The following is a 27,236-nucleotide window of genomic DNA, read 5'->3' on the forward strand; positions in this document are numbered from 1 at the left end:
TACTTGCTTCCCACAGGGCATTCAAAGAACTTACTGTGTTGACACACTAGAAAATCCCACTGAATTAGCACTCTGATCCTAAATCACAAGAAGCCAATGATGAGTCAGTATTTCTGCTAACTTATCAAGGATGCTAATAGCATTGCAATTCATTTCTCCTTCAGTCTGGGTAGTCGATCATCAGGGATGAAAAGCACTTGAAGTGCCAAAACTCCTGACACGTTGGTGAGCACTTGCTTGGTAAGATTACTTGCATCAAACTCGGTAAGATTATTTGTTCAAGAAAGCAGTCATGAAGAAGAGGCATTTACAGCTTGGCCCACTGTAAAAATGGAGTATTTAATGAGACATCATTTGGAATAAAGGTAATAAATACTACTAAGGGCACAAATGTTGTTCCTACCCTTACTTCAAAAAAACTGCTTAAATTAAGGTGTAAATTAAGCCTTAATCACAGCCACTATCTTGCGCGTGAGATCAAGTTCACTGAAAATCAGTAGAAATACAGAAATCTCATGGAAATGAACTTGCTTAACCTTATGATGTTCAATTATGGAAAATCTCTCCCCTGTGAATGAGGTTAGTATCATGCCCTCTCTTGTACTGTAGTATTTCTTTTTTTCCTTTTGCAGAATTTATGTAGTGAGATATCTAAGGCAACTCACATAACTAACATCAAAAATGCATTCTTCTTCACAAGTTTAGCCTTTCACACATTCAATCCGACTCCAAAACCTCTTAACAGGAACCAGACTGAATCCTACCCAAAGTACCCCCCCCCCCCCCCCCCAAAAAAAAAAAAAAAACGCTACCAGGCTACAGAAAAATGACAGAAATCATCATTAATAAAAATCAGGCTCACTTTCTGGGGACAACTTTTCTTGGAGATAGCCATCTTAGAGTTCTTTCCAGATCATGCATTACACACACCACTAATTTAAAAGAACAAAGGTAATGATAAATGATACTGCCCCAGACAAGTTAAACTAAAGCTTATCAGAAGGCACTCACTGATCAAAAAATACAAGCGTACTAAGATACAAAAAAGAAATCCATAAGGTAGGTCTACACTAAACCCAATTAAGTTTATGGGGTCTTAGCATTGGCTTTAACAGGATTTAGCTAAGGCTGTAACCCCAGTGTGAGTTCGATCACATACTCGAGCAGACAGCTGAATTGGCTCCCTGCCTGTTGGCAGCCAGAATCCAGCACTGATTGATGGGAAAAGCTCTTCCTGCAATGGACATCTTGGTCACCAATGTTTTAAGGGAAGCGAGGAGGGAAGTGAGCCTAGCACAGCTGACAGCCTTGGAGGGCATTTAAGAATTCTCTGGCTCTACCTTTGGTTTTTAAGGGAAATAAATGGTTACTTGTAAAACACATACTAGCAAAATCTGCTACGGTTTTTAATTTGAAACAGAAACACTCACTTTTACACTAACAGGAATAGTTCTGGATTTGTTAAAGGTATAACATATTGCTAACTGTGAATGGTTCTGAATGACAAAGGGGACAAAACGATCAACTCTCTTACGAAGACTTACTTCACACAGAGATACACAGCAACGTTAACTCTCTACATATACAGGACAAATGCATTCCCTCCTGTCATAATATCAATCTTACTGCACTGCCTGCGGTTACTCACAGCCAAATAGAAAAATTTACCTTCAACTTGAAGTCTTGAATTGTAAAAAAACAAACAAAAATAGAACAAGAAGAAAAACCACACACCACATGCCCACACAGAGACCCACCCATTGTGGTACAGCATAACTTACCAAGCACAGACTACCCAGCAATTATAATATATAGACTTGATTGCCAGCTGTTAGCTTCTCCCATGTTCATTACTTACTTGCAGACATCTCATTCATACAAAACAATTTTGAAAGAATCCACCAAACTGAAGACACATCATGCAGACATCATTTTTTTTTCCATACATTTAATGCAGCTAACATTGGTGAAGCCTTCAGGGACAGTAAAGCATAACAACCCTCGATGTTTATTTTGATCGCATATGATGTGCTGGAGGCTCAGAGAGATTTCACAGACTTTGCGCCAGGTTGCAAAATACTGCTGTGAGCAAGCAGTCCCCCAGAGGTGCAACGGCTGCACCAAGCTGCACAGCCACAGGGAGCAAGCTCTTCTCCCAAATTGCAGAGAGGTCTCATCACCTCTAGTGCTTGCACAATTTCAGCTGTGAAACGAAGCTTAACTTCGTCCAAAAGGCTGGACACCAGAGCAAAGTGCCCCACCTGGAGCCAAACTCACGTTTCCAGCTTTCATTTGCAATACTTCCCTGTTGCTCTATACTGCACAGGGCCACCAGAACACACTTATTCACTTCTCCTCAATACTCAGGAAACCACCTTTGGGATAGGAAACTATTTACAAACACTGGAGAGTCCCTTGGTAAATATCTTCTTGGGTTTCACGTACAGCATCTCCTTGCCTATACTAACTACTACAGGCTCACATAATCTTCTGTTATTTCCCATTGAGGTAAAATTTGCTGAAAAAACATCCAGCTGAGACAATTAAAAATAGTGCATAAAGGGTATCGTTGGCACTGTGGAATGCTGTTGACAAAATTAAGACATTGCTTACAATTACACTCCTAGTAATTTATGCAGCCAGTAGATTATGCCAGCACGGGCAATGCCAGTTCTGCTAATGAAAGCAAAATCAGTTTGACAGCAGAATGATGGTGGATTTTGAGAACAAGTACCAACGGTTTGCAGGTGGTTTAGGCAGCTATAAAATCTGATTTATAGGGGGCTTTTTAATCCTTATTTTAATTCACCTTGTGAGAATGCACTGTAATAAAACATCCTGCCACGTTACAAACGCCAAGCTGTTTGAGATCCAACGTGATTCCAATACAGTAAAATTCTATAGATTTGATTGCAATTTTCATTTATTAATACTCCAGCTTCTCTCCCTCCCCACTCTCAGCCCCTGCTCTCAGATACGGATTTCATTTTCTGGCACACTTATTTACACATTCACATATTAGAGAGAAATTAAATAATAGAGGCACAACTAAGCTGTGCTTGAAAGTTAGCTGTGCCTCATCATTAAGAGGCCGTAATTTATGCATCTAGCATTGCATATGGAGGCACATGGCTGCTATCAATCTCACTGCAACACCATTTCTGCTCCAAAGTAATAGGCAGTTCAGTGCTCCTCAGTGTCCTGTCTGCATAAAACTGGATAGTCCAAAGGGGACCTCCAGAACAGTCTTTTAAGCTTGGCTATGCAGTAATTCTGTAACGTGCAGGAAAAGACCATAAAGAAAAAAAAAAAGTAGTGCAAAAAAAAAACCAGGATAGATTTTTAAAGATGCAACCATTTCACCATGGTTGCAGAAAACATCCTAATATAAGCAGAAATCTGGCAGCCTACATTCTGCCTACATTGAGCTGCCACTATACTACAGGACTACCCACCTCCTGAAACATTCAAATTACTGCCATCTACTGCAATCGATTCAGATGAGATACTGGTGCTGCTGTTCTCCCTGCAAACACCTTTCACAGCACAGTGGGATTTCAGAATTAGATTTTAGTCTGTTTTGTAACTAATGATCTCTATAGGATTTGATGAATTTGAAAAACAATCAAATATTACACAGGATCGAGTTTCCGTAAAGCACGTGGGATGGAAAGAGGGGACTTGTAGAATCATATGCATTTGGGAGCGCTAGCGTTCTCTTCTCAGCACTGGATACAATATAAGATGAAAAAGAAGTTAGACTGGAAGCCTTCCTGGGACCGGTAGAACTGCTGGTTGAAAACAGCAGTTTCCCACTCTTGAAGAAAAGGAATTGGAATCCTTTAAATCAGAATCACAAGAATTCTTTAAACAGAGTTGTTGACCCTGTGTGACTTCCAAGACCAGCACAATCACAAATCAGTCTGGGTGGCAAAACATTATTAGTATCACTTGCTGTAAACATTTTGTTTGTTTTTTACAAATTTAAAGGATTTTAACTGGATAGAACTTGAGAAATGATGAATTGAGTTGCACTCAAATAGAAAAACAATTATGCTTTTGCCAGGCAAAATATTACAAAGCCTACCACGAGAAGCACCTGAATGCTAACAGGTGTGGGGGAGAGGAGTTACTTTTCTAATCCTGGACTGATTAAAGAAAAAAAAAAAAGTGCCCTGTGGGGTTCCATGTTTCCCAAGAGTTTTAAAAAGAGATATCAACAAAAGAGCATGGTCACAATGCCACTGAAAACAGAGCCCCTGGCCAGCAGGTCATTATTGTGACCCTGAAGTATAAATAAGAGCATAGAAAGCAATCCTCTGTGTGCCTAGCAGCTAGAGAATTAGCAGATCTGGTGTAGATCAGGATACATGCTTTCTAACTGGAAGAACTTGATTTTATTCTCATGCTCTCTAATACCACCATAGACGTGTAAAAGATCCTCCAGCACTTTTAATACATAAAAGTAGCATAGAGCAAACTTGAGACAAATTAGGATCAGTCTTAGAAGATTCATGCTATTTTAAGAGACATTTCCTATAGACTTTATACACAGCAAAGGATAAAAAGATCTTAAGACTGTAAACAATGCTGAAATTGAGGGGAAATCTCAAATTGTGTGTCACTATTATCAGTCGTTTTTGTTATAGTGGATCCTAAAAGAGGAACAGGGACCCATCACGTAGACATCAAAAGAGATATCAACATACTTATTTCCTAACATATCACAAACTTTTCTAGCATAAATATCGAGGATCTCTTTCCAGCCCAATCACACTTTCAAAACACCAACAGAACTTCACAGCCTGGTCTCAGGGATGGAGATCACCTGGTTCAACAAACCCCTTCAGACACCAGCATCTCCAAGGGGCATAGGAAAGAAATAGGCTCTAACTAATCTACATTCTCACGTTTTAGAAATCTGAACAAATGTTACCTCCAAAACAATAGTGAGGCAGAAACACCAAGCTACAGAGAAAAAAAAGAAAAAAGATACCTTCAATTCCAGTTCCTCCTGGAGCACTGATTAAAATACCCATCGAAAGAATGAACAGCACCTACTGAAACAAAGCATCTGCAGCACCTGGGTTTTTCATAGAGGTCTCCTACCTCATTGCTAATTCAGCCAAATCCTGTTTAGTTTCTGTAATTTGGTAAATGTCTTTTGAATGGTTACAGCTGTGGAAGCCCTTGGATCTTAGTGTTTTGTGCATCACCTTAGTTTATTATGCTTTAGGCAACTATTTCCCTCTTTTTATTTTTTAATTTATTGCACGATTACCCGCTAGCCCTCACTGAGAATGCTGCTAGTTCTCCAATCATTTATATCATAGAGGATACTGTCAGTGTGACTCTATTAACAAATACATCAGATTGCTGCCCAGCTCCCAGAAGAGGCTCTTGGTGCGACTGCCCTGGTGATATCCTCACAGCAAATTAAACAGATGAGACTCAGGTGCTGCCATTACACACTTGCTCAGCAGAAGGCAAGAAGAATGATGGGACAAAGCAATGAAGAAAATCCGTTCCTTAACTGTGTTTGAACACTTCCTAAATCTGAGCAGCAAGAAGTTATTTTGTTTTCGTCAGATAAACTATTTTAAAGAACAGTCCACACGCACACGTGCTGCGTAGATATACTTTTAATACAGCTATGTGCTTGCAGCAGCCCTGTGAGGACTGCATGATTAAGCATAGGGAAATAATACTACTGTTAGTAAAGGTTATTATTCTGCATTAAGAATAGACAATTTTGTTACGAGGAGGAGGAATCAGGTGCACAACTCATATGGGTGGCTTGTCACCATGAAGTAGAACTGAAGGCTATTCATAAGTAAGAATTCACCACAGGTCAACTCATTCATTAGCACTAATTAGATGCATCTCTAAGCAGGAGGACCAGAACCTGGTCTGCTAGGGTGTTCTCAAAGTCAGATGGGCTCATGTTCTTCATAAAGGGAAATAGATGCGGAAATAACTGCAAATTTTCTGCCATTTCCATAGATCTCTTATTAGCAACACCACCTTTTTAAAGGAAAGGAAGTCAGAAGTAGACAGGAAAAGGGCATCTGTTAGTACACACCAGTCAAGTAATATGAAATTATAGGTCACTTCAATTACAGCTAATTAAACCTCAGATAATTAATTTGACATCTAGATCCATGCATACCCACCACAGTACTTTGCAATTCAAAGGCCACAGGGCTTTGCTTGTGTTGTTGTGTTTACTCTCCAGCACGATTTTGCTGCGTGAACTCCATCTCTGTCCGTAAGGAGGTGAAATTAGAAGTTTTATCCAGTAAATGAGAATTTACCCAGTAAAACAGGAGAGACAAATCTGAAGCTTGAATTCAACAACAGCATAGGCTGGAACAAAATATTTAAGGAGGAAGTAGACCACAGTGCATTTGAAGGCGACATACTGCACTCTGCTAGGCAGGAGATTGTGTTTCGGTTTTCAAGGCCTGCAGCAGCCCAGATCCTCCACAATCCCCTTCTCACTCAGATCCAATGCATACTACAATTAATCAGCTGCACAACTGTGGCATTTGGGGGGATTTGGGGTCCTGTAACTTCCAACAAGCACTCATAAAGCTGAGGCGTTCCCTCTCTAGGCCTTACAGATTTTGGAGTTCCTCAGAACCGCGTTATCTCGGAGAGGAATTGAGCCCAGCCTTCACAACAGCCCAGATCAAATTGGTCTGTTGAAACACATCAACAATGAAAGCAAGAATCCTTGTCCATGCATGTTGGTAACAGAGGGGAGAACAGAGCTCTTGATACATCTCACCTTCTCCCACTCCACTGTACTCCTGTATTTTAACATGGAGAAATTCTGCATCCTGAAAACATATACTGCTGTGCTTGGTAACAGGCTGCAGGGAACCTGGGGCTTACGTTCCCAAGTGAACAAAGGAGACAGAAACAGAAGGAGTTTATAATCTCTTTACATTAATGCTACAGTGACAAGCAATTTAGCTTTAGAAAACAAAGTTCTCAAAAATCAGCTGTGCGAGGTTACCAGAGTCACTGGAAAGGTAATATTTCTCATTGCCTTATCAAGACAAAAGGAACCACATGAAGAACAAGGAATTTTTTAAGTACAGGACAGAAATAAATAATAGTAAAACCTACAGTTTATGCATATTTTTCTGCTGACAGGTACACCCTTTTTTATTGTTTACAGTAGAAAAGAAAAGACACAGAAAAAGAAACGGAAAAAGAAAAGACACGGAAAAAGAAACACACAACCCCTTTCCATATTTGTAGCCTCTACAAGCTCTGTTCTTTACTGACACTGTGACAATGCCCTGTGACATAGAATATCAGGAAAGAGATCTCTGCAAGTTTTATGTATCTGCCAAGTTTCATCAAAGCAACTCACGCAAGGGGCTGACTGGAGAAAAATAAGAGAAAAAAGAAAAAAAAAAACGAACTCTTTCACATTTCTCAAAACCTGAGCGCTACAAAATTCATCCTCAAAAACCCTGTCTGAGCCTGCATCTCAGCCAAACATTAATTTTAGTGCAACGTTTGTATCAGAGATCCAAACCTCAATTCAACAACCTTCTGCACATTCGTGATCTCTCAACAGCATTGCATTTAGCCTACAAAATGTTTTGTCAAAGCTTAATGCGAACAAACCAGGTCAACAGTTGATTAGATTTTTAAATTACATTTGCTAAAGAATGGGATAGATCCTATACTGCATAATTCCCATCTCTGGGTTTAACAGCGCTCTGTGAGGAAGAAAGTAATTTCTACTTTACAAAGCTGAAGAATGACATTCCTGTGTTGGTGCAGGAAAATCAAAGAATAATGGAGCACAAAAAAAAAAAGTGGAATTGATCCCTGCATTTCCCTGAGCAAAGCTGGATCATAAACACATTACAGATACAAAATGGGGTTGAAAAGCTGCCACTGTCGCAGTTTTTGTTTGTTTATTTCACTGTGCAGCATTGCATCATTCTCCCTGGTCCCTTCCTCTGGCATGAAATTTATGGTAGCCTCCAGAAATAAAAAAAAAAAAAAAAGGAAAAAAAGAAAAAACATTATATCATTGTCATATCTATTCATGCATTATGTGTCTTCTACTTCCTGAATCTCTCTCAAACTACTTTATTAAAAGCAATGGATAAAGATGCATTCAGACCCTTATGTCCTCAGCACAAAGGGCTCTATCTCCACTTTCAGCCCCTTGGAGATTCTCTTCCAAGACAAAACACCCAGCTGATGTTGCTAGAAATATTTTCATCCCTTCTTTTTGACTGAAAGACCCTGCCGTCTGGACCACTGTTGCATCTCAGTGGCCTGGTCATACTGATCCAATTGCCCCTAATCCACCCAGCTCTGAGCTTCACATGCACGTTCATCTGCCCCGGCTCAGCTCACATTCTTTAATCCCTGGCACTAAGCACTCGAATCAGATGAACTGTGTCTGATTCAGACCAGTGGAGATTCCCAATGTGTCCTTGGGACTGAGCACAGAGCAGTAAACTTTCCTTTATACATATGGTAATTAATAGGCTTCATACATTTTTTGCCCCTTCTCCCTGTCTGGGGTTTGGCTGAGCCATGCAGGGAGGCTCACTGGCAGCTGGTAGGAAGAGAGGTCCAGCGGAGGGAGAAGACATTGTCCCATCACTTTCTAATTACACCAAAGACATGCAGATGTTTAACCTTTCACAATTCCACAGCATAACAGAGGAGAAAAGGCAAGGCTCTGCTAGCCTCTGCAGTCACTGGCTGACATCGCATGAAAGGCAATTTAACAAAAAGAGTTTCTGTTTTACCTGGGGGAGGATTGTTTGGAGGGATTTGCCTTTTAAAATGAAATCTTCCTATGCTGAGGAACACCTGTGAGAAGGGACATGGTAGCAGGAGTCTCCTCCAGCTCTGTGCAGATGGAAAAAAAACACTACAGAGAACCAATTCAATGGAAACAGAAACATTGCTTTCCATGGGCTGCTTTGTCATTTTGGAGGAAGGTACATTCAAAAGACACACTAGGTCTATTATTTTTAGAAGGAACATTTTCTTCAGGTGGACAGGTTCATTTCTAAAGCGAGACACCATCTTCCAAAATAAATCCATCTCTTACAGTTATCTCTCAAGCACAATGCCTCTGGACTCTCATTCCCAATTTTTCTCTCCATTTTTTGACCACCCCTGAAATTTCAACACCCAAATAACTAACAGCTGCACCACTGCCCCATGACACATTTATTCTACAAATAGAAGGGAGTCAAGCTTTAGCAGAAGAGAAAAGGTTGTCACTTTTCAGATGGGATCAAGATCTCATTTATTGTCTATTGTCAAAGTATCATCTCTGTAGCAAAATCCTTTGTCTTCTCTTAAAACAAAAATGAAGCTGCAATGGCATCCACATGGAATTATTTGCTCCTTGGAGGAATAAATCCAAAGGAGCAGCCACAAGTAGGGTGCTTTTGTTTTTCAACAGGAATCAGTGCTGCCACTCTTTCATTTTTCTTTTTCATTGCAAAATGAAATTCATAGCTCAGTGTGCAGATCCTTTACTAAAATGAACTGGGCCAAGAAAGGTCGAAGATTAATTTTTCTAGAAAACCAGAAAAGGAAAAACGTTCATGTTATTTCAGCCTGGCTAAAGTCCTGACAGCAATGCATGGAACTTTGGGGGATCCCTCAAACAACTCAAAAGCAGTTTGTAACCAAGGATTAGCCTGGACACTCACACATAGACTAGGAAGAAATTTGGAAGAGGTCATACACAAGCATGCCATCATGATTTGGGTAGACAGTTCTAGTCCTGAACTTCAACTCTCAGAGAAAGAAGATGATTCTTACTTTTTGGAGCATGAAAACCTGTATTGCTATAAGTGCACAACAGTCCCCAGGTTTATGGATACATATAACTCCTTTATTTCCATCTCTATGACCTCATTAAGATTTAAACTTTTAAATTTATTTATAGGTAAAGTTAATTTATTTTATTAATGACTAAGACAGCAGGAAGCATTTAAGCATCTCGGATGGAAAATTAGGAGCTATATTGTGATCTGCATTATAAAAAGCTGGTATTTGTATCTCAGCCTGAAGATGCAACACCTTGAAGAGGCAGCTCCTTGGAAACCCCATTCATTCCTCTCAGTTTTATTTGCTGATGATGAATATCTAATTCCTTGTCAGCACATACATAAGGAACAAGGATGCATCTAAAAATTATAAATCTTATCACAAAGGATTAGTCCAAGAGACTCACACAAGAAAGAGCTTGAATGGTTCTGATCAAGGGGATAAATGTCTTCCAAAACAACACTTCAGTTTCAAAAAATGTTTAATTTTCAAACAAGAGGGAAAAAGTGTAGTGTACCAGCAGAAGCCAAATCTGCTGACATTGACTACATGCATTCATGCAAACTCAGTATCTCAGTATGCTAACATTAAACCAAAGGCAGAGCAGAAGTACAACCATGCTGTCCTTTAGTTGTCACAAATGATATCATTTTGGTTAGTCTTTTGATTAATTCCAAATTATTCCAGCTCTAAGTTTTCCATGCTAGAGAAATGCAGTGCACTAAAGCCAGCCAATTGATCATTAAAACTAGGCAAGCGAAGGTGAAAGAAAATTTTACAAAAAAAATAATGGCTTCCTAGGAAGGAAAAAAAATAAAATAAAAAAGAGCAAGTGCATATTACTGCACATTATCAAAACTTGCAACTTTTCCCTCCTAAATGTTTCTTAAAGGTTTGGTGGCATGTCCTGTAGCTCAAATGCCCCCTCAAATTTGAGAGGAAATAATAATTGAATAAAACAGTTTGTAAGGAAAAAAAAAGAAAAAAAAAGAAAACAGCTAATTAATTCTCTACTTTCATCAGTGAAAAAATAATACCAGTGTGATCATGAGCACGTGAGATTTTGAATGATTAACGTTAATTGCTCATGCTTGTATGAAAGACCTTGAATTTTATAGTAATGGTTCATCCTCCTTTCAGGGGCAGAAAATGAGTAGTTCCTCATTGCCTTTAGGGACATTGTATGATGTTAACCCTGACTTCATTAACCATTTAACAACCAATTAAATGTACCTGTGGAAGAAAGGAAAAAGGCACCTGATAATAATGATCACAGACAGACATACTCAGAAATTACTCCATTCCTCTCTAAATGTTTTTAACTCATTAAAATAAGCACATTTAACGACGCTTGCAAAACAAGCAACTTCAATTAAAGGAAAAAGAAACTGCTTGTCCTCCTAAAGAATCATAGAATCATTCAGGTTGGAAAAGACTTCTAAGATCATCTAGTCCAACCTTTAACCTAGTGCTGACAAGTCCACTGCTAAACCATGCTACTAAGTTCTAAATCCACACGTTTCTTGAAGACCTCCAGGGATGGTGATTCAACCGCTTCCCTGGGCTGCCTGTATTAATGCTGCACAACCCTTTCAGTAAAGGAATCTCTCCTAATTTCCAACCTAAACCTCCCCTGGCACAACTTGAGGCCATTTCACCTCATCTTATCACTTGGAACAATTATAAGGACAATTTATAAGGCTTTAGTTGAGAACTGTCAGCTACACGTGTGCTACTGGGCTGTTCAAAAATAAATTTTAATTAAAATTTAACCTCTGTAAAGACCATGTAAAACAGATAAAATAAAGATCTTCAACTGTTAGGGTTTTTCTCAGCCAAGATATTAAGGGAAACATAAAATTTCCATGAAATATAAAGAGCGAGAAGCATAACTTGCCTTCAGTTTCCTCATCATTGAATCCTACTCAGTATTCAATCATATACAATATTCAAACCATTCTTGGAAAAAATGATACCGAGATATTGAAGAAGCACATAGACAGATGTTAAAATCCTATGGAAAGATTTCTTAAGGTCTTTCTGTTTCCTATGTGCTTAATACTTGGTATAGAAGGATGCTAAGCAATGCCTAGGAGTTGTGTATGCTCCTGAACATACCACAGACTTCTGCAGTATGAAATTGCGATTAAATAATTTCCCTTTCTGCTTGCTATTGTACCGGAATAAAAGCTTTGTTTCTCCCAGCTCCAGTTCCAATGTTAAAATAAAAGTGCTACGCTGCAGGCTGTCTTATTTTGTGTACAACGCATCTAACAGCTGCCCGGGGTGGATTGCTGTTTGCGAAGCTACTGTAACTGCACAAACTTGGCACTCTCGGCTCATATGCACGCTGATTGAAAATGATTTTCTACTTCAATAAAAAGAAAACAGAAGTTGAGACTGGAAGGCTCTTTGCAAGTACTTGGCAAGTTTCAAAGCACAAAAATCTTGCTGATCACGGTGCAAATCATGTTGTTAATTATTCTCTGTTTAGGGACACGCAATGGAGCCCTTTAGGATAGCTTTTCAAATCTTGGTAGGGAGGAAAAGATGATTCACAAATCTATCATAGGGTGCTCAGGAGCCCCCAGGCTTGGTAAGATCATAGTATGAAGTTTGGAAATTCAGCTGCTCTTTCCAGGAGGCCACCACATGCATGGATAACTGTTGTGTGCTTCACATCTGAGCTGCCTCCAGTCTGCTGAAGAATTTTTGTTGTGCTCAGAGCTGCAGCGGCTGAATGTGCTACACTTGCAACACTGGTCACTTTGCAAAATGAGACAACAACCGAAGAAGCTGTCTCCTCTTCTGACATTGCCTCACTCTGAGAAAGTCAGCCTTCTCATCAGGCATCTTAAACACCATCTGTCCACGTTGAGAATCCATTTCTAAAACTTGCTGAGCCTTGTGATGTATGTCCCTTGCTAAAAGTAAAAATGCTGCATGGAAGATGATGAATTGAACAATATGCCTCCTTTAAAGCTTCAAACTGCTTTCAGAGAGTATGGAAATGCCAGGCAATTATTACACACCTCTGTAATTCCTGCTCAAAGATATTTCCCATTTTAATTCTCTTCAGAAGGTGCAACTACTTGACTCCAACAGGAAAAAAAGAAATCACTTTGCATTGTGAAGGTTAAATAGAAATAAAGTAGAAATAATATATTTTGTCTTATGCCCTTGAATATTCCTTGTCTTGGCTACCCGATAATAGAGCTGAAAAGAGATTTAAAATTCTAACTTCAGCTTCAGGGAAGAGTCTAATAAATTGGGAATTGCTGGTCTGGGTCAGGTTCTTGATCCCTCCTATCCACATCGCTGTCAGAAACAGCCTGGCTGTCGCTAATGCTCCAGGGACAGGCACAGGAGCTGCCACATCAAGCACTCCTGAAGAATTACAGCCGGACTTTCGATATTTCAGAGCACCTAATCACTAGCACTATTTTACCTCTAAATTTTCTCAATGTCCATGTCATTTTCCAATCCTTCCCTCAATCTGTTGTTCATGTTCTTAAAGATTTAAAGAGCTTTCTATAAATATAAAAATAAGGTATTGATTCCTGCACGCTCAGTGGATATTTGGCCGAACCAAAGCACTGAAGTTTATTTTACAGTCCATTAATAGTGACAAATCTGTTGGTCCAGATTCTACCCTCAGTAAGACCTCACCCTAAGGAATAAAAATATATAGTTTCCATGTGACTGAATGCCACCTATTAGGCTTGAAGCATTCTTAGTTGACACATGGGTGGATAAATACAGAGGAAATACAAGAACTGTTAGGATTACATCTTGTATTTTAGCATGGCTTCTAGGATGCCTTATATATTAAGCAAAAATTACATCATTTGACAAATGTGGTCAACTTAAAGTTGCTGCTTGCTTTGGATACCACTACAAGCATTGGAAATATATAATGGTGGAACACAAGTTAGAAAACCTTAGGAAAAAATCACATTATTGACATACATGACCGTAAGCAATTTTGTTTACAAATAGTGCCTCATATTTCTGGATCACACAGCCATTTAGGAAGCTAGTAATAACATCATTTTATACTTGGGAAAGAAGAAACAGGGACACATAGCTGAAAAGATTTGCAGAGAGTCATGCAACAGAAAAAAATTGCCAATAAAAGTACAGAGTGTCCTCAGTCCAGGAAAGGCACTAACTTTCTCAGTTAAGTGAGTGGTGGCAGAAGTTCATCATCATGATACAAAACAGTCCTCTCCCTCGGGGCCATAGAGGTTCCCAGCCTGGAATTGCACCAGCCTCCTCCTCCTCAGGTGTGGTGAAACCACAGCAAACACCACAAGTGATCTCCATTGCTTTTTCTCCCACAGCAACCCTGTAAATACTTTATCATTAACAGTGCAGTGGAAACACAGATGCTAAGTGACTTCCTTCTGATCACACAACAACTGTATCATTCTACTGGGGAGCATCAGGATTAAGAATACTTAGAGTCAGGGTAGTTAAATGCCATGTCTCTCCGACCATCATCTTCCTTAAAACCTCTCTGGTGCATGAACTTTTATGTACCATATTGATTCCATCTCTCAATAGAGGAACACTATTACAATCTACCAAAGTATGCTTCAAAATTTTTTTCTCCAAAACAGAGGATTACTTCAAAGAGGAAATACAGAGAATTAGGTATTAAAATGCAAATTTGGTTTAATTCCACATCAAAGTTACTTGGCAATAAAGCCAAGGGATTATCCTGCTTTATGAATGCAAGTGATTCTAAAGCCTTTTCTTCTGTTTAAAAAACTTCCTGTACATTCCCAAATGGTTCATGACAGGCCACCTACTTTGTCTGGAGACCTAGACTTACCCAAAACTATCTCAGTAGCACTTAATTTTATTTATAAGCAGTAAAATACAGTCCTTCATATCTTCTATTAGTTTACTAGACTCCTTAAAGAAAATGAAGGGTTTGTCTGTATGGATGCATAAGTGGTGAGTTTTTCAACTGCTAAGCCTTTCTTCACAGCAGAACATGACATCAGCTAGATCTGAGCTACTATCACGTCACTTACGTTATCTTCTGCACTAACTCATTAATTATCAAGATTAATTTAACTGAACTGCAACTGCATGGTGAGGCAAGGTAGGGCCATAGTAGGACTGGTACAATAAGTGACTTCACTGAGCTATACGACAAGCCTCTGATTTGGAAGCCAAGTGTAATCGACATGGAAACACAAAAATAGTCTCAGGTTTTCACAGAAACCTTGTGTGTAAATATCTGCTGGTAAATAATTTACCTGCTGGTAAATACCCAGCACTCTTTAAAGCCAATGAAAACATTCCCAGTCACCTCCTAAATGGACCACTCAGCAGTGTTAGCCCATTCCTGCCAGCTGCAGTCATCATCTTCCCATCACAAAAAATATCGCAAGTTTTAGCCCATCCAAATGGATGGTAATTTTAATCCCAAATTCCATACACAAAACTTCACAAGTAAAGGAGCTGGGATTTAAAATGTCATCTTGTGGAGAAGCCTTCCAACCTGGTACATCCTGTTGCAGGCCACCAGCTGACGTAGCCTTTCCTATAAGGTTTAAGGAACCAAATCCCTACCACAGGTTTTCCATGGAATTTTATTCTTCTTTCTTGCTTCCAAAATATCTACACGTGGCAGACAACTAGTTTCAGGTATATACCCCTCAAATTCATAATCCATTTCTCTGAAGAAGTAAAGTCATAATTGGCCACCTGACTCTAGTAATGCTTTGTAGTTTCATGTCTGCAGGAAACAAGAACGCATGGGAGAGGACTCCTCAGAGTCTATGAGACCTGATTCGTTTCAATGCATTCTTGAAATCAGCAGAAGCGTAAAAACATAAAACCCAGAAAGTATTCTCATGATCTGAAGCCTGTTGATGCCAGTTCTGAAACAAAACAGTCTAAATTGTTCGGTGAGATAGGCTAAAGGAAATGAGCTACCTGTGATCACATTAACTTTGTTCTGACAGAAACAGCCTACATAAAATGTAAAAGAAAAAAAAAATCATTTTACTATTATCAACAACAAAAGTTTTCAGGCTTTTTTTTATTCAGTAGAGCTATATTTCAGTACTTGTAAACGAACTGAAAAAAAATACTCCTTTCATTTCAAGCTACTGTGTGAGCATCTCACATTGTTCCCTTTCCGTCTCAGAAATCATAGAATATGTAAATTTCAGAATTACACAATATGTAAATCTGGCAAAGACTTCAGGTGGCCGTCTGATCCAAACCCCTGTTCAAACTGAGGATAACCATCTATTTCCAGTTCTTTGGTTTCTGACTAGTAATACTGTCTTTTTCTAGTCTATTTTCTTATACTGAGCTGCAGCCAACTGCAGTGTCAGTCTAAAAACTCCTGCACACAGAGCACACAAACTGGGGGGGAAAAAAGAGTAGTCAGTAGCTTGTAGCATAAGTGGGTTGAGATGATTTAACAGGGACAACCCATTATATTCTGCCATTTGTGCACTGGCAGAGCTCCTCAGCAATGAACAGTCAATTCTACACCCCTCTTTTTAAAGTCAAAGTGACTTTGAGGAAACAGCACTAATGATTCCCATCGTGAATGCCAGCATTTAAGCTATTCAGGGAGATGTAAAAGAAAAAAACTTTCTAAAAATCTAAGATTCATTCTACTCTACCTTCCCATCCCCACAAAAAATAAATAAAAAATCAGAGAATTATTCTTGGGGTCCACAAGGCCTATCTTGGGAAACACTATGGACAGGATCTAATTTTTTACTGCAGGCTAATGACTGTGTTGCTGACACTTTAGAAGTACCTTTACAGTAACTACAGAAGACTAATTTTAGGAATTTACAGAGTCTCTAAAGTGACATCTTCTTAGGGAAAGAAAATATGAAAGAACCATTTTCTGCATAGCTGCAGTAGACATCATAAAATGCTAATTTAAAATAATCTTTCAAGAAGTACTTAAATGATCCGAAAGTCCGAGCACCACTTTCTTTTCAGTGTCTTAAATACCCACTTCTTTGTCCCACGGTAAGCTGAAGTTGAACTTCAACCAACAGCTCATTAACAACTGAAAAACAAGTAAAACTGCTTGATTTTAATTAAAATATTATTTCATAGTTGATTTAATTGGAAAAAATGTAAAGTCTGCTTTGGACTAATTTACTGTGTGGTGGCATCATACGACAAGTATTTTTTCAAGTGTGTAATTGAAGCAGTCAAATAAACACAGATAAGATGTTTCCAAATTGGCTGCAATGCTGAAGATCCCGTCTCCTTGCTTTCTATTCTACCTGTCAGTTGTTCTGTGTAATTCATTATTACAGCATTTTAACGCGTTTCAGCTGCTGAAATAGTAAGAATTCTCACGCTGCCAAAACAATATGGAATTAAAAAAATTCAAAGGAATTTCTCAGGATCAGAAAATGCTGTTTCAGTTCATTTGTCATCTACAACAACAGAGGCAAGACTTCCCTGGGAAATACATCTGTGTGCACAAAGATTCATGTTGAAACAACCATTGCCATTGTACATAAAAATACTTTCCCATACGAAGAACAAAACTTAAGAACCTGCAGGCAAACATGAAAAATATAATTTTGCCTTTTTCATTACCTCTTACAAGGACAACCCTATAGCTTTTTAAGAGAAAGTAGAAGAAAGTTTTGATTCAAAGAAAACTAAATTCTCTCAAATTTACACATTATTCTAACCTATGAGGTCTGTATGACTTATCTTCACTCCCTGAAGTTATATGTGGATCTTAAGTCAGTTAAATTAAATATTTACATATATCTGAGCATCTGTCTGCCTCATTTCCACATCTGCAAGGAAGCAGGAACAGTATTTCCAACACAAAGGGGTATACATATTCCTGGTGTCCTTATGTTTATATATAGACTTAGCAAAACAAAATAAATACCTGAAATATAGGCCATGCAAATGTGGAAGAAAAATGTTGAGCAAGACATTTTTGTTCTGCTTCTAGGTAGAAGTAGTAAAGATATTTTTGGTCCAAACACATCATTCTGTTCCAACGCATTACTTTATTCAATTTTATGAAAATTGAATGACCGGAACATAATTAATGGTTGAAACTCTTGCTGTATAACAAATTGAAATACTTTGAATACTAACTAGCCATGTGTAAAGCTCATCAATATTAATGAAACTTTCTGAAATGTATCATTTATTCTTCATGGACAGAATAGACGTTAATTGGAAATAAGTCTGATAAGTTTGGGTTTTCAGGAGCACAAAAATGGTAAGGGAAAAAATTCACAGTTGTGTCCAAGAAATTTAGGAGACTAAATTTCATCTTAAACCCATGAAATTTCTGGAAATCCCTGTCACCTCTCCTCACTGTGAAAGCCTAAATAACCTTACAAAAGTGGCCTTCAGCACTTAAAACCAGGATTCCTAGTTGTTTGCAGTAAGATACAACTTTCCACATATAAGATCTCAAACCACCCAGGAAAAACAGAGAAGGAAAGCCAGGCTCTCAAATTAGATGGTGAGAAAAAAAAAATCACCATACTGAAGGAAGAGCTCTTACCTCTTAAAACCCACTGAAGAGCTACTCATTGAGCTACTTATATTGGTTTCACAGTCTTAATGTTTATTACAGGGAGAGGTTAAGCCGTGTAAAAAGCGAGCCATACTCTGATTATAATAATTTAGTGCTACATGTTCTTCCTCACAATTTTACATAACAAAAAAAAAAAAAAAAAAACCTCTTTTACAACAAGAAAACAATGAAAAGTTATAAAAAACTGAGCAGATGTGAAAAGATGCTGCAAATATTCCAGAGCAGGACCATACTGAAATAATCTTAAAACTAAGAGGCATAAGACTTACCAAAATACCCCAAGCAGCCCACTCATACTCCCACCTCCAACTGTCCTCATCCCAAATACTCCTCTGTAGACACTGCCAAAGAAGAAGAAATTTTGCTGACATACATATGAAAAAAATATATATATATATGTATATTTTAAATACTAACCAGAATTTTTAAAATGAAACATAAAATCAGCAGCCCACAACCTTGATATCGAGTTTTGCCTGATGAAATGAGCAGGTTGTTATCCTTTTTAAGAATAATCAATTAATTTGCATGTCTTCAGGTGCAGTCCTTGAACACTGATGTAGGACACCATGTTAATGGCAAAGACAGTATATTACCATAACTATTATTTATACAATGATTCACAAAATACAATAGAAGTCATCTAACATTGTGTGAATTACTTGAGCGACAACTTCAGATTATTCTGCAATGTGGTGGACTGACTTCTTGAATACTTATTAACACAATTTTGTGATTAAGTAATTGCCAGTGGAATTGGTATTTATTTATTTATTTTACTTTTAATCTCTTTCTCTTCTCAGCTGTTTATTGGATTAAATTTAAGAAGGGTGAGAGAAACATAAGTCATTAAATCACTTGAAGGTGCTTCCTGTTTATGAGGCAATAACCATTTTCCTAGGCTAATAAATTCACGGCCCAAGGCTGAACATTTATTGGCCCAAGATACAGTTATTGTTAGGTTAATTGGAAGCACCCTGAAATTGTTATTATAATGAAACTTCTAATGATTAAATATTTGGGAGAAATCATCTATTTTAAAATGTGTGAGGTATTGTTTGCTTTTTTTGTTTATTTTAAATGAGAAACTGAGGAGTTTGAGCAACGCTAGTGTTTTTTTATGAGTTCTATAACCAACGGAAGGTAATTGTATCTGATCCATATTGTGAAGTCAGTAATGCACATATGTGACACAAAATGGCTCCTGACTTTTTGCTGACTTGCTCCACACTCTCTCCTTGGTCACCCATCTTCTTCCTACCTTACTGTACGCCACCAAGACTAAGATATTTAGAGACCACTTCCTGTTGTAAACACCTGCAGTGTAAACACCAGCATATATCCAGTATTTAGTTTTTCTCCTGATTTTTTTTTCTATTTTTTTCTCATATAATCACTTTTAAGAAAGCTTTATTAACCCTTAGCTTGATTCACACTTTCCAAACAGTGAAATATTTGATCGAGCTCTGATCCTGAGAAATAAAACATGTAAATTTAATGTTTCTTCTTGGTTCCACTGAAAAAAAAAATATATATATAACTTTATATTAATTTCACTACAAAAAAGGTTTGTAGGTCCAGAGAATGAGAGAAAAGGAGGGAGTGCCATCTTGTTGAGTATATCAGTGTAAGGTGGTGTTTGTACAGGGAGGAGACCTGGGTACTCTGCAGCTCTCCAAACCCAGCACATGAGATCTAGGCACTGGAGAACACCAAAATTAGGGCTGTATTTGAAAAATCTTATAATAACAATAGGTTCTGATTTGTTATTACTGAACACAGTCAGCTTCTTGTATATGAACCATGAGGCTAGATCTGCAATCTTAATACATTTCCTTTCTCAAAGACTTTCTCAAAATATCAGAAAGCAGCTTAACCTTGAAAATACCGCTTAGCTCACAAAAAAAGTGGTTTATTCAGAAAATGGTAATTAATTTTCTACAGAGGCTGAAATCACTCTGCCTAAAGCAAAATCCTTCTGACATTATTAAATGTCACAGTGCAGTTAAAGCACAATTATAAACTAATTCACAGAATAAATCTCATTAGTTTCCTGAGGCCTTATGAATAAACTAAAAGAAAAACGTTACCATATTTGACTTTCATCTCAGTTTTCCTAAACAGATATACAATCAAAAAGCATAGCATATTAATAATTAGAGATGATCAAAACCAGAGAGTTTGCAGAAACAGCAAGGTACAGATTCTGTACATATGCTGCATGAGAGCAATGGAAAAGTGCTCCACCTTTCTGCAGTGCTAACCTATAAAATACCATCTAGAACTGAAAAATAAAAAATGAGAACCTGAACATACCCCAGCAGCATGCTCCGTTCAGCAGAGGGTGTCACCTCTGCTCCTGAAGCTGCAAAACTAAGTTAGTTCACTGCTGGACCCAGAAAAACAAGCTTCAGCTCTAATTAACAATTGAGAAAACAACTGCATTTGAAACAAGCAGCGATTGCAAATAAGATGATGGGAAAAGTTTTTCATTGCTTAAGCCAAAATATTTGGATTTTTTGTATTTGGATTTTTTTTTTTTAAAGAAAAATGTAGTAAAACCAATAAAAAATTGTGACATTTCTGTTAGACATTCTTCTTATTTATCTGTCTTACACACCTCACAGGGGTGCAGCTAAGTGAGGACTGGATGGCCTAAGTGCTGGGAGGAAAAAATACCTTAGCTATTCCTATTCCCTTCCTTGTGCTTTGTGTGTAGCTTTCACCTCCACACCAAGGCACTGAGGCCAAAATTTTCCACGGGGACACGTGCTGCGCTGAATCCAGATTGTTATCTACTTAATAGATAAATTAAATTCTGCTGGAAAATTAGGATGAAGAGAAGTGGCCACTAAAGGCAAACCTTGCCTGGCTGAGCTGAAGACAAGGGATTTATTCTTTTAACATCTTTTGCTCTGACTTCTGTAAAACCCTTCTATGACCTAACTAACATGAAGAAAACATATTTACTAGAAAAATTCAAGAAGGGTAAAGACATACAATCTTCCTGTTGGATTTGGTTTCAAAGGAGTAATTTCCTCCCCCTCAGTAGCAGATCCACATGCATGGCTGTCTCTCTTTGTTTAAATAGGGATGAACCTTCTGGGCCTGGGAATTTGGCTTTGATTCAATTACGGCTGAAGGCTAAGCAGCTTATCCACAGCTTAGCTGAAGCAGAGACCCAACTGGCCCATAAAGCTCAGACGACGACGACTGAAATTTAGAGTAGAAAGAGTGGATCCAAAATTTGGTTCAGTCCACTGAAAAGACAAAGGACAATCAGAAATAATAGTAAGGACACTTTGTCCTTCTGTTTTGCTGCCTCCCCCCCTTTGATTCGGTCAGGTCTCGCTAAGAGATCTGCTGCTGCCATAGTTCTTTACGTAAAAAGAGACTTCACCTAGTAGAAGAAAAAACCACGTCCTGTGAGCTGAAACACTAGAATGGGGTTCAGAATATGGGATTTGGGTTAGCACTTGTATTCCAGGCTGCACAGAGATGTGGCTCAAACTCTGTTCTGCAATTCCAATTCTGAAAAAAACTAGTATTCAACTCAAAAGTATTACTCAATATTTTCTTACAAAGATGTTCTAAAGAACTTGTACTGGTATTGGTACACTACTTGAATACTATAAATATAGGAACTGCCTATGGAAGTAGATAAACAAAAATGAAGCACTTCTAATTTCACTCTGCATAAAAGGAAGAGTGAACCTGTCAGATCTTTACAAAACATAACCACAGACCAAATTTTGGATTTTAATCCAGCAGTGGCAACTTACAGCAGCAGAGAACCTGTCTGATCACATAAAAACTGTGGAGGAGATTTAAGGAGATCAGCAGTTAAGTTCAAAAATTAAATTTCTAATTATGGGGTCATCATAAACAACAAGCACTTGAAAACATAATGCAAAACAAATAGAAATAGAATCGTTCACTAAATAAGGAATGTGCAAAAGTAACACACTGCAGTAAAAAGAACATGCCTAATACTATACTATAAAGTGGAATAATGACGTTTATTTTTGCACCATCTTAAAAGTGTTCTTTATATCAAAATCAAATTCAAAGGTTTCCTTTTCTTTTTTTTTCCCCTTCTGTGTGTGTTTTCCCTTATACTGCTATGGTCAGTGTATTATACTTAGTTGACCGCAAAACTAAAAGCATGTCAAAATTGAAAGCAATTGCAACATTTGCTTAAATCACACTGGATTTAAGAGGGAGAAAAATATTAACCAACCTTATTTACACTGAGACTACAGTCTCCTGTGACATCCTACTTGTCAGCTTTTTTTTTTTTTCTTCCCCAGTCTCCTAATGCAAGGATAATTTTAGGAATAGAAGACAGAATCAGGAGGTTTAAACCTTTTTTCATTTTTTTTAATTCAAACAAATTCAAGTACTCTGTTGGAGGAAATAATAATAATAATAAAAGACAGAACAAAACAGTGAGGATTTAATTTTATATATATATACATATATATATATATATATACACATTTTTATTTTACTTTATTGTTTTTACAAAGGAAGGAGATAAAATGGGTGCTTCAAAACTGATATCCTGAAAATAATCATAACTAAAAGACTGAAGAAACATGTCCACACTCAGGCCTGGATGCAACTCATCTAAATTAGGAAACTGCATGTGATAAATTCACTCAACAGCAGATGATGAGACAGACAATTCCCAGGCGAGTCAGGTCTGATGTAGGAGTGTATTAAGCAAGGCTGACTACATTCATGCCTAATATTAGATGGGATGAATTTAATCTTAGCGCTTTTCTGGTGCAACCAATTTCAGCGATGAGAAATTGGTTATAATTCAGCCCATGGTGCAATTGTTTCATGGATGAAGCTGCAGCCCCAGTTTAACTCAGTGGGACTGTTGCAATCATCTTTAAGTCGGTGGATGAATCTTATGAATCAAAATCTAATCGTTTTAATGACACTACAAAAAAATAGAAAAAATGTACTTGGCAACAGAGAGAGAAGCAAATGCAATCTCAGAAAGTTGCTAAAACAAGGGAGGAACTGCATTTGTTTTTATTCGATTCCTGCTGTGGTAATTATCTCTGCAGATCTCATGATAACTCTCTTGGAAGGAGTCACTGAGAGCTGTAACACATTATTCAGTAAATGTCACTTTGTGGGAATGGAAGCAGTGTTCATTAGAGAGCCATAAGCAGACTTTTTACAATGAAATTGTAAGGAAGTAGGCTGATTTGATGTTTGCAAAAGGAATACTAATGTCCCTGCTGTCTCTGGGAAGACCTGCTATTTTCAAGAAGAGTTTTCTAAACCAATAAATCCTATGCCAGCAAGTGGCCTAGTAAAGATGCACAGATCTTAGTAACTCATCATAATCCTTTGTAACTCCTTTCAAAACATAACCTGCTTACAAGGATTCGTGATTCTTGTGTTCCACAAAAATATCCCCAATCAACCTGAATGGAAGCACCCAAGGGGGTTTTTGGCTGTGCAACTGAGCTAAAGGCAATGATTCACGCACTTCAGCAAGCCGATGCTGCAGCAGGTGCAACAGCCATAGTGCACAGCAACACAGCTGTGGCAAGGACCATTTCCTCAAATTTACACCTATACAACTCAAGTCTCGTGTCCTCCCACTCCACCAGCTCCAAGAGCGGGATGGTCATTAAGCACGAGGTTGCCATATGGGGCTCACAGCACTGGGAAGCTGTGCCGACCCTGTTGTGACTTCAGAGCTGGAATTTCATCCATAATTTGAACACCTCTGGTGACACGACCTGGGGTTTTCTGTGCCCCCTACCTCAAAAGGCAACAGAGGATGTGAAAAAGGTCAGTATTTCAGAAAATTAGATCCAGTTAGAGCCAATCTTGCCAAAACATTCCTATGTTTGAAGCATCTACAACCCAGCTGTCTGGAAACGAGACAGCAGCTGTAAGGGTTGTATACTGGTTTCCCCTACCACCAGTCACATACTTTCATGCTACCATGTAAGCTGTGCCTAACCACTGAGGAGTTGTCTTTATACAATATTTGCACTCCCTTAACAATACTGCATTAATAAAGATGTGCTATTGTTAGTACAATAGGTTATTCCCACCGGTTTATCTGTTCCTGCATAGAAATGAAAGAGCTGTACAAGAATATGCACAGACTGGCCTGATTTGCGTCCTTGCTAGTAATTTAACTCACATAAGTGCATCTTTATGTGAGATGAAACAAAAAACAGAGAGATGAAGAAAACTTTCTTTTATCCTAAAAACACAAGGTAAGTGACAACCTGGGAAGTAAATCAGACTCAGCTGGTAATCCGGACTGAACAAAAGATTCTCAGTACCATAGGGAAAATAAAAACCTGCCTTGAGCTGCAAAGTTACGAGAAAGAAATGTGGTTTAACTCAAGAAGTCTGTGCTTTAGAAAAGTTTGATTTTTTTTTTCCTATAGATTTCAAGTCTAATGGGGAACTGGTTAATTGACTTTCTGATCCACAAAGAGAAGAAGGGTGACAAGCTGATCCTTAACCGACACAGGAAGGCCGACGGCAAGTAGAAGGGTAACTAATTTATCTTCCAAGTCAACACAGCTTCATGCTCTGGGAGAAGTACATAATTAACACTGGAAGGGGAGCTCCACCTTGCTGCATCAAGCAACACTATCAATGCTCCTGTCCTGCGGGTATAAATCAGATCTGGAGTTGACAGGACAGGCTCTTAGTTCATGCAAAGCAGCCCATGGCTGGAGCCCACTGGCATCAGCTGAGCATCTGGCCCCAAAACTGCAGGCAGACAGTTAGCCCTGCAAACACGTCAGGGTAGCTGCACCTCACCAATTAGGCAAGGTTTTCTCTCTTGCAAAAATTATTCCAGCCATTAGCTGAACTTGAGACAGCTCTCCCATAAATAATTTTGTTAATAAGCAGATGTTAATTATATTAACTAAGCTTTTTATTTTTTTTTAATTATTCCTCAAGTTTGTTATCAGTTAAATGCACCAAGGTCAGAGGTGTACCAAACAAATGATGCCTGCAGCAGATAACTCAGAAGTCAATGGGGCTTGGAGACTAATAATTAAGGCCTGATAGCAGACATTTTAAACAGCAATGCTCCACAGTCTTGCTCGTCTTTAAATAAAGGGATTAACTTCCCAAACCATATTCAAGGAACCTTACAAAATGGAAGCATCATTGTTAGCTACATTCTGGGAAATTCTGGGGAAGCTATTTGCTGACATAACTACAGCACCTAAAGACAGCACTCAGATAAAAATAAAAAAGTAAAATCTGCATGTATTAAGTACATTTTAACCCCAAATTTTTATAAATTAGAGTAAAAATGCCATATAAAGTACTCTTCTTAGAGACAGGCTTATAAGTCTTCTATGAACCACAACAAAATATGGAGTAGTGCTTAACACATACCTCAGATACAGCATCAGTGGAAGAGCCATGGGAGAAGTCCTCAAACACACTTTCTGCAACATAAATAAAGGGAATTTTAGCATGCAGGGAAGCTGTGAATAACAGAGCAGAAACTAAAATGCCTGTGTCTGGTAAATATCCATGCTGGCCATTAGCAATGGCAAATAAAGCTGTTCTTTCAGAATGGTCGCTGTGGAACAGAAACATAACCACACTGGAGAATAGTCAAGGCTTTACGCATAATAAACTATTTTTAGTTTGCCAGAACACGAGAAGTTATGCCTGAACCTTTGAGTTCTTTCAAATAAGAAAGCTTTGGGCAAACAACAGCTCACAAAACCTTGATGCTAATTATTTCCTTGTGGCGTAGAGACCACAGGGACCCCAGGGTTCTTTTAGGATCAGTAACTGCTACCACGTTATTGATGACAATAACTTCAACTAATTTTACTGAGGACAGGCTCCCTTCTTATACCATTCGCTCTACAGCAGTACTTTTCCACTAACTATTCATTGGTCAACAACTTTGCCCAACAACCACAAACACCCAGCAACTTCCATGTCTTAACTGCTGGAGAACAAGCAGTGCGAGACAGCAAGACATCTCCTGAATCACCTTTCAGTGTTCCTTCTAAACTCTTTACATTCCTCGTGGCCTCATCGTTAAGAGTCCAAAGTTATCATCAACCATGGGGCTTGTCAACCCCCATGGCCATACTCCCACATTTACTAGCCACAAATGAGACTGAAGCTGCAACCTGAAGGAAAGAATTGCAGCAGGCTTTGGAAGCCAGGCCTTGTACCAGGAGCAGTGCTGTGCCTCAGCACTGACATACTACTGCTGGCACTGGGGCTGTGCAGTGTTTTAGCAGCTAAATTGACCACGGCCAAAGGGATTTTAGCTCGGGTCTTGGTGCCAGCAGCTCTGTTCTCATCTTCCTCCTCGCCCCAACAGCAATTTTCAACAGCAGCACTGCTCTGGGATATTCATGGGTTCAGTGGAGCGTGGCGCTGTCATGGATGTGCAACCACTTGGTTTTGGCTTCAGTTGGCCTCTCAAAGGAAGCAAGTTGCTCATTAAGACAAGTGAGAAAAGTAAGAAGGCTGAAAGGGTTTATTTCTGGAAACTTTGAGCTCCTTCAAGTCCTTCTCTGCTTTGCTCAATACCTGGGAGGATTGAATCCAAGTATCCAAACCATAACCCACCCTTACGGGTTGGGCTAAAAATTATTAGAGTTTTATTGTTCTCTTTCACGTATATATTTGCAGTGCCTGTCTCTAACAAAGTTAATTCAGATACGTAAAAAGAAAACAAAATCAGACTTGTAGACTGCCACTTGCTATGGCTCAGTTTTACTTGAGCCCTCAGTCATTGATACTGATTCAACAAAATCACATCCCGACTCGCTAACAATTTGCG

General features: G+C 38.5%; 1 long non-coding RNA gene across 5 annotated transcripts in view; it reads right to left on the minus strand.

Annotated features, from left to right (window-relative positions):
- Positions 1-7,226: 7,226 nt before the first annotated feature.
- Positions 7,227-27,236, minus strand: part of LOC121060571 — a 92,307-nt gene continuing 72,297 nt past the window's right edge. For 4 of the 5 annotated variants that reach the window (XR_005814875.1, XR_005814872.1, XR_005814876.1 and 1 more), the window contains 3 exons: positions 25,817-25,869; positions 18,679-18,750; positions 10,653-11,067 (listed from right to left, as the gene is read on the minus strand). This is a non-coding gene — a long non-coding RNA (uncharacterized LOC121060571). Of the gene's footprint in view, positions 10,194-10,652; positions 11,068-18,678; positions 18,751-25,816; positions 25,870-27,236 lie in introns of those variants that run through there. The other variant, XR_005814874.1, reaches the window with a different exon arrangement.

The sequence above is a fragment of the Cygnus olor genome, chromosome 27 (assembly GCF_009769625.2).
Source record: "Cygnus olor isolate bCygOlo1 chromosome 27, bCygOlo1.pri.v2, whole genome shotgun sequence".
Taxonomy (NCBI): Eukaryota; Metazoa; Chordata; class Aves; order Anseriformes; family Anatidae; genus Cygnus; species Cygnus olor.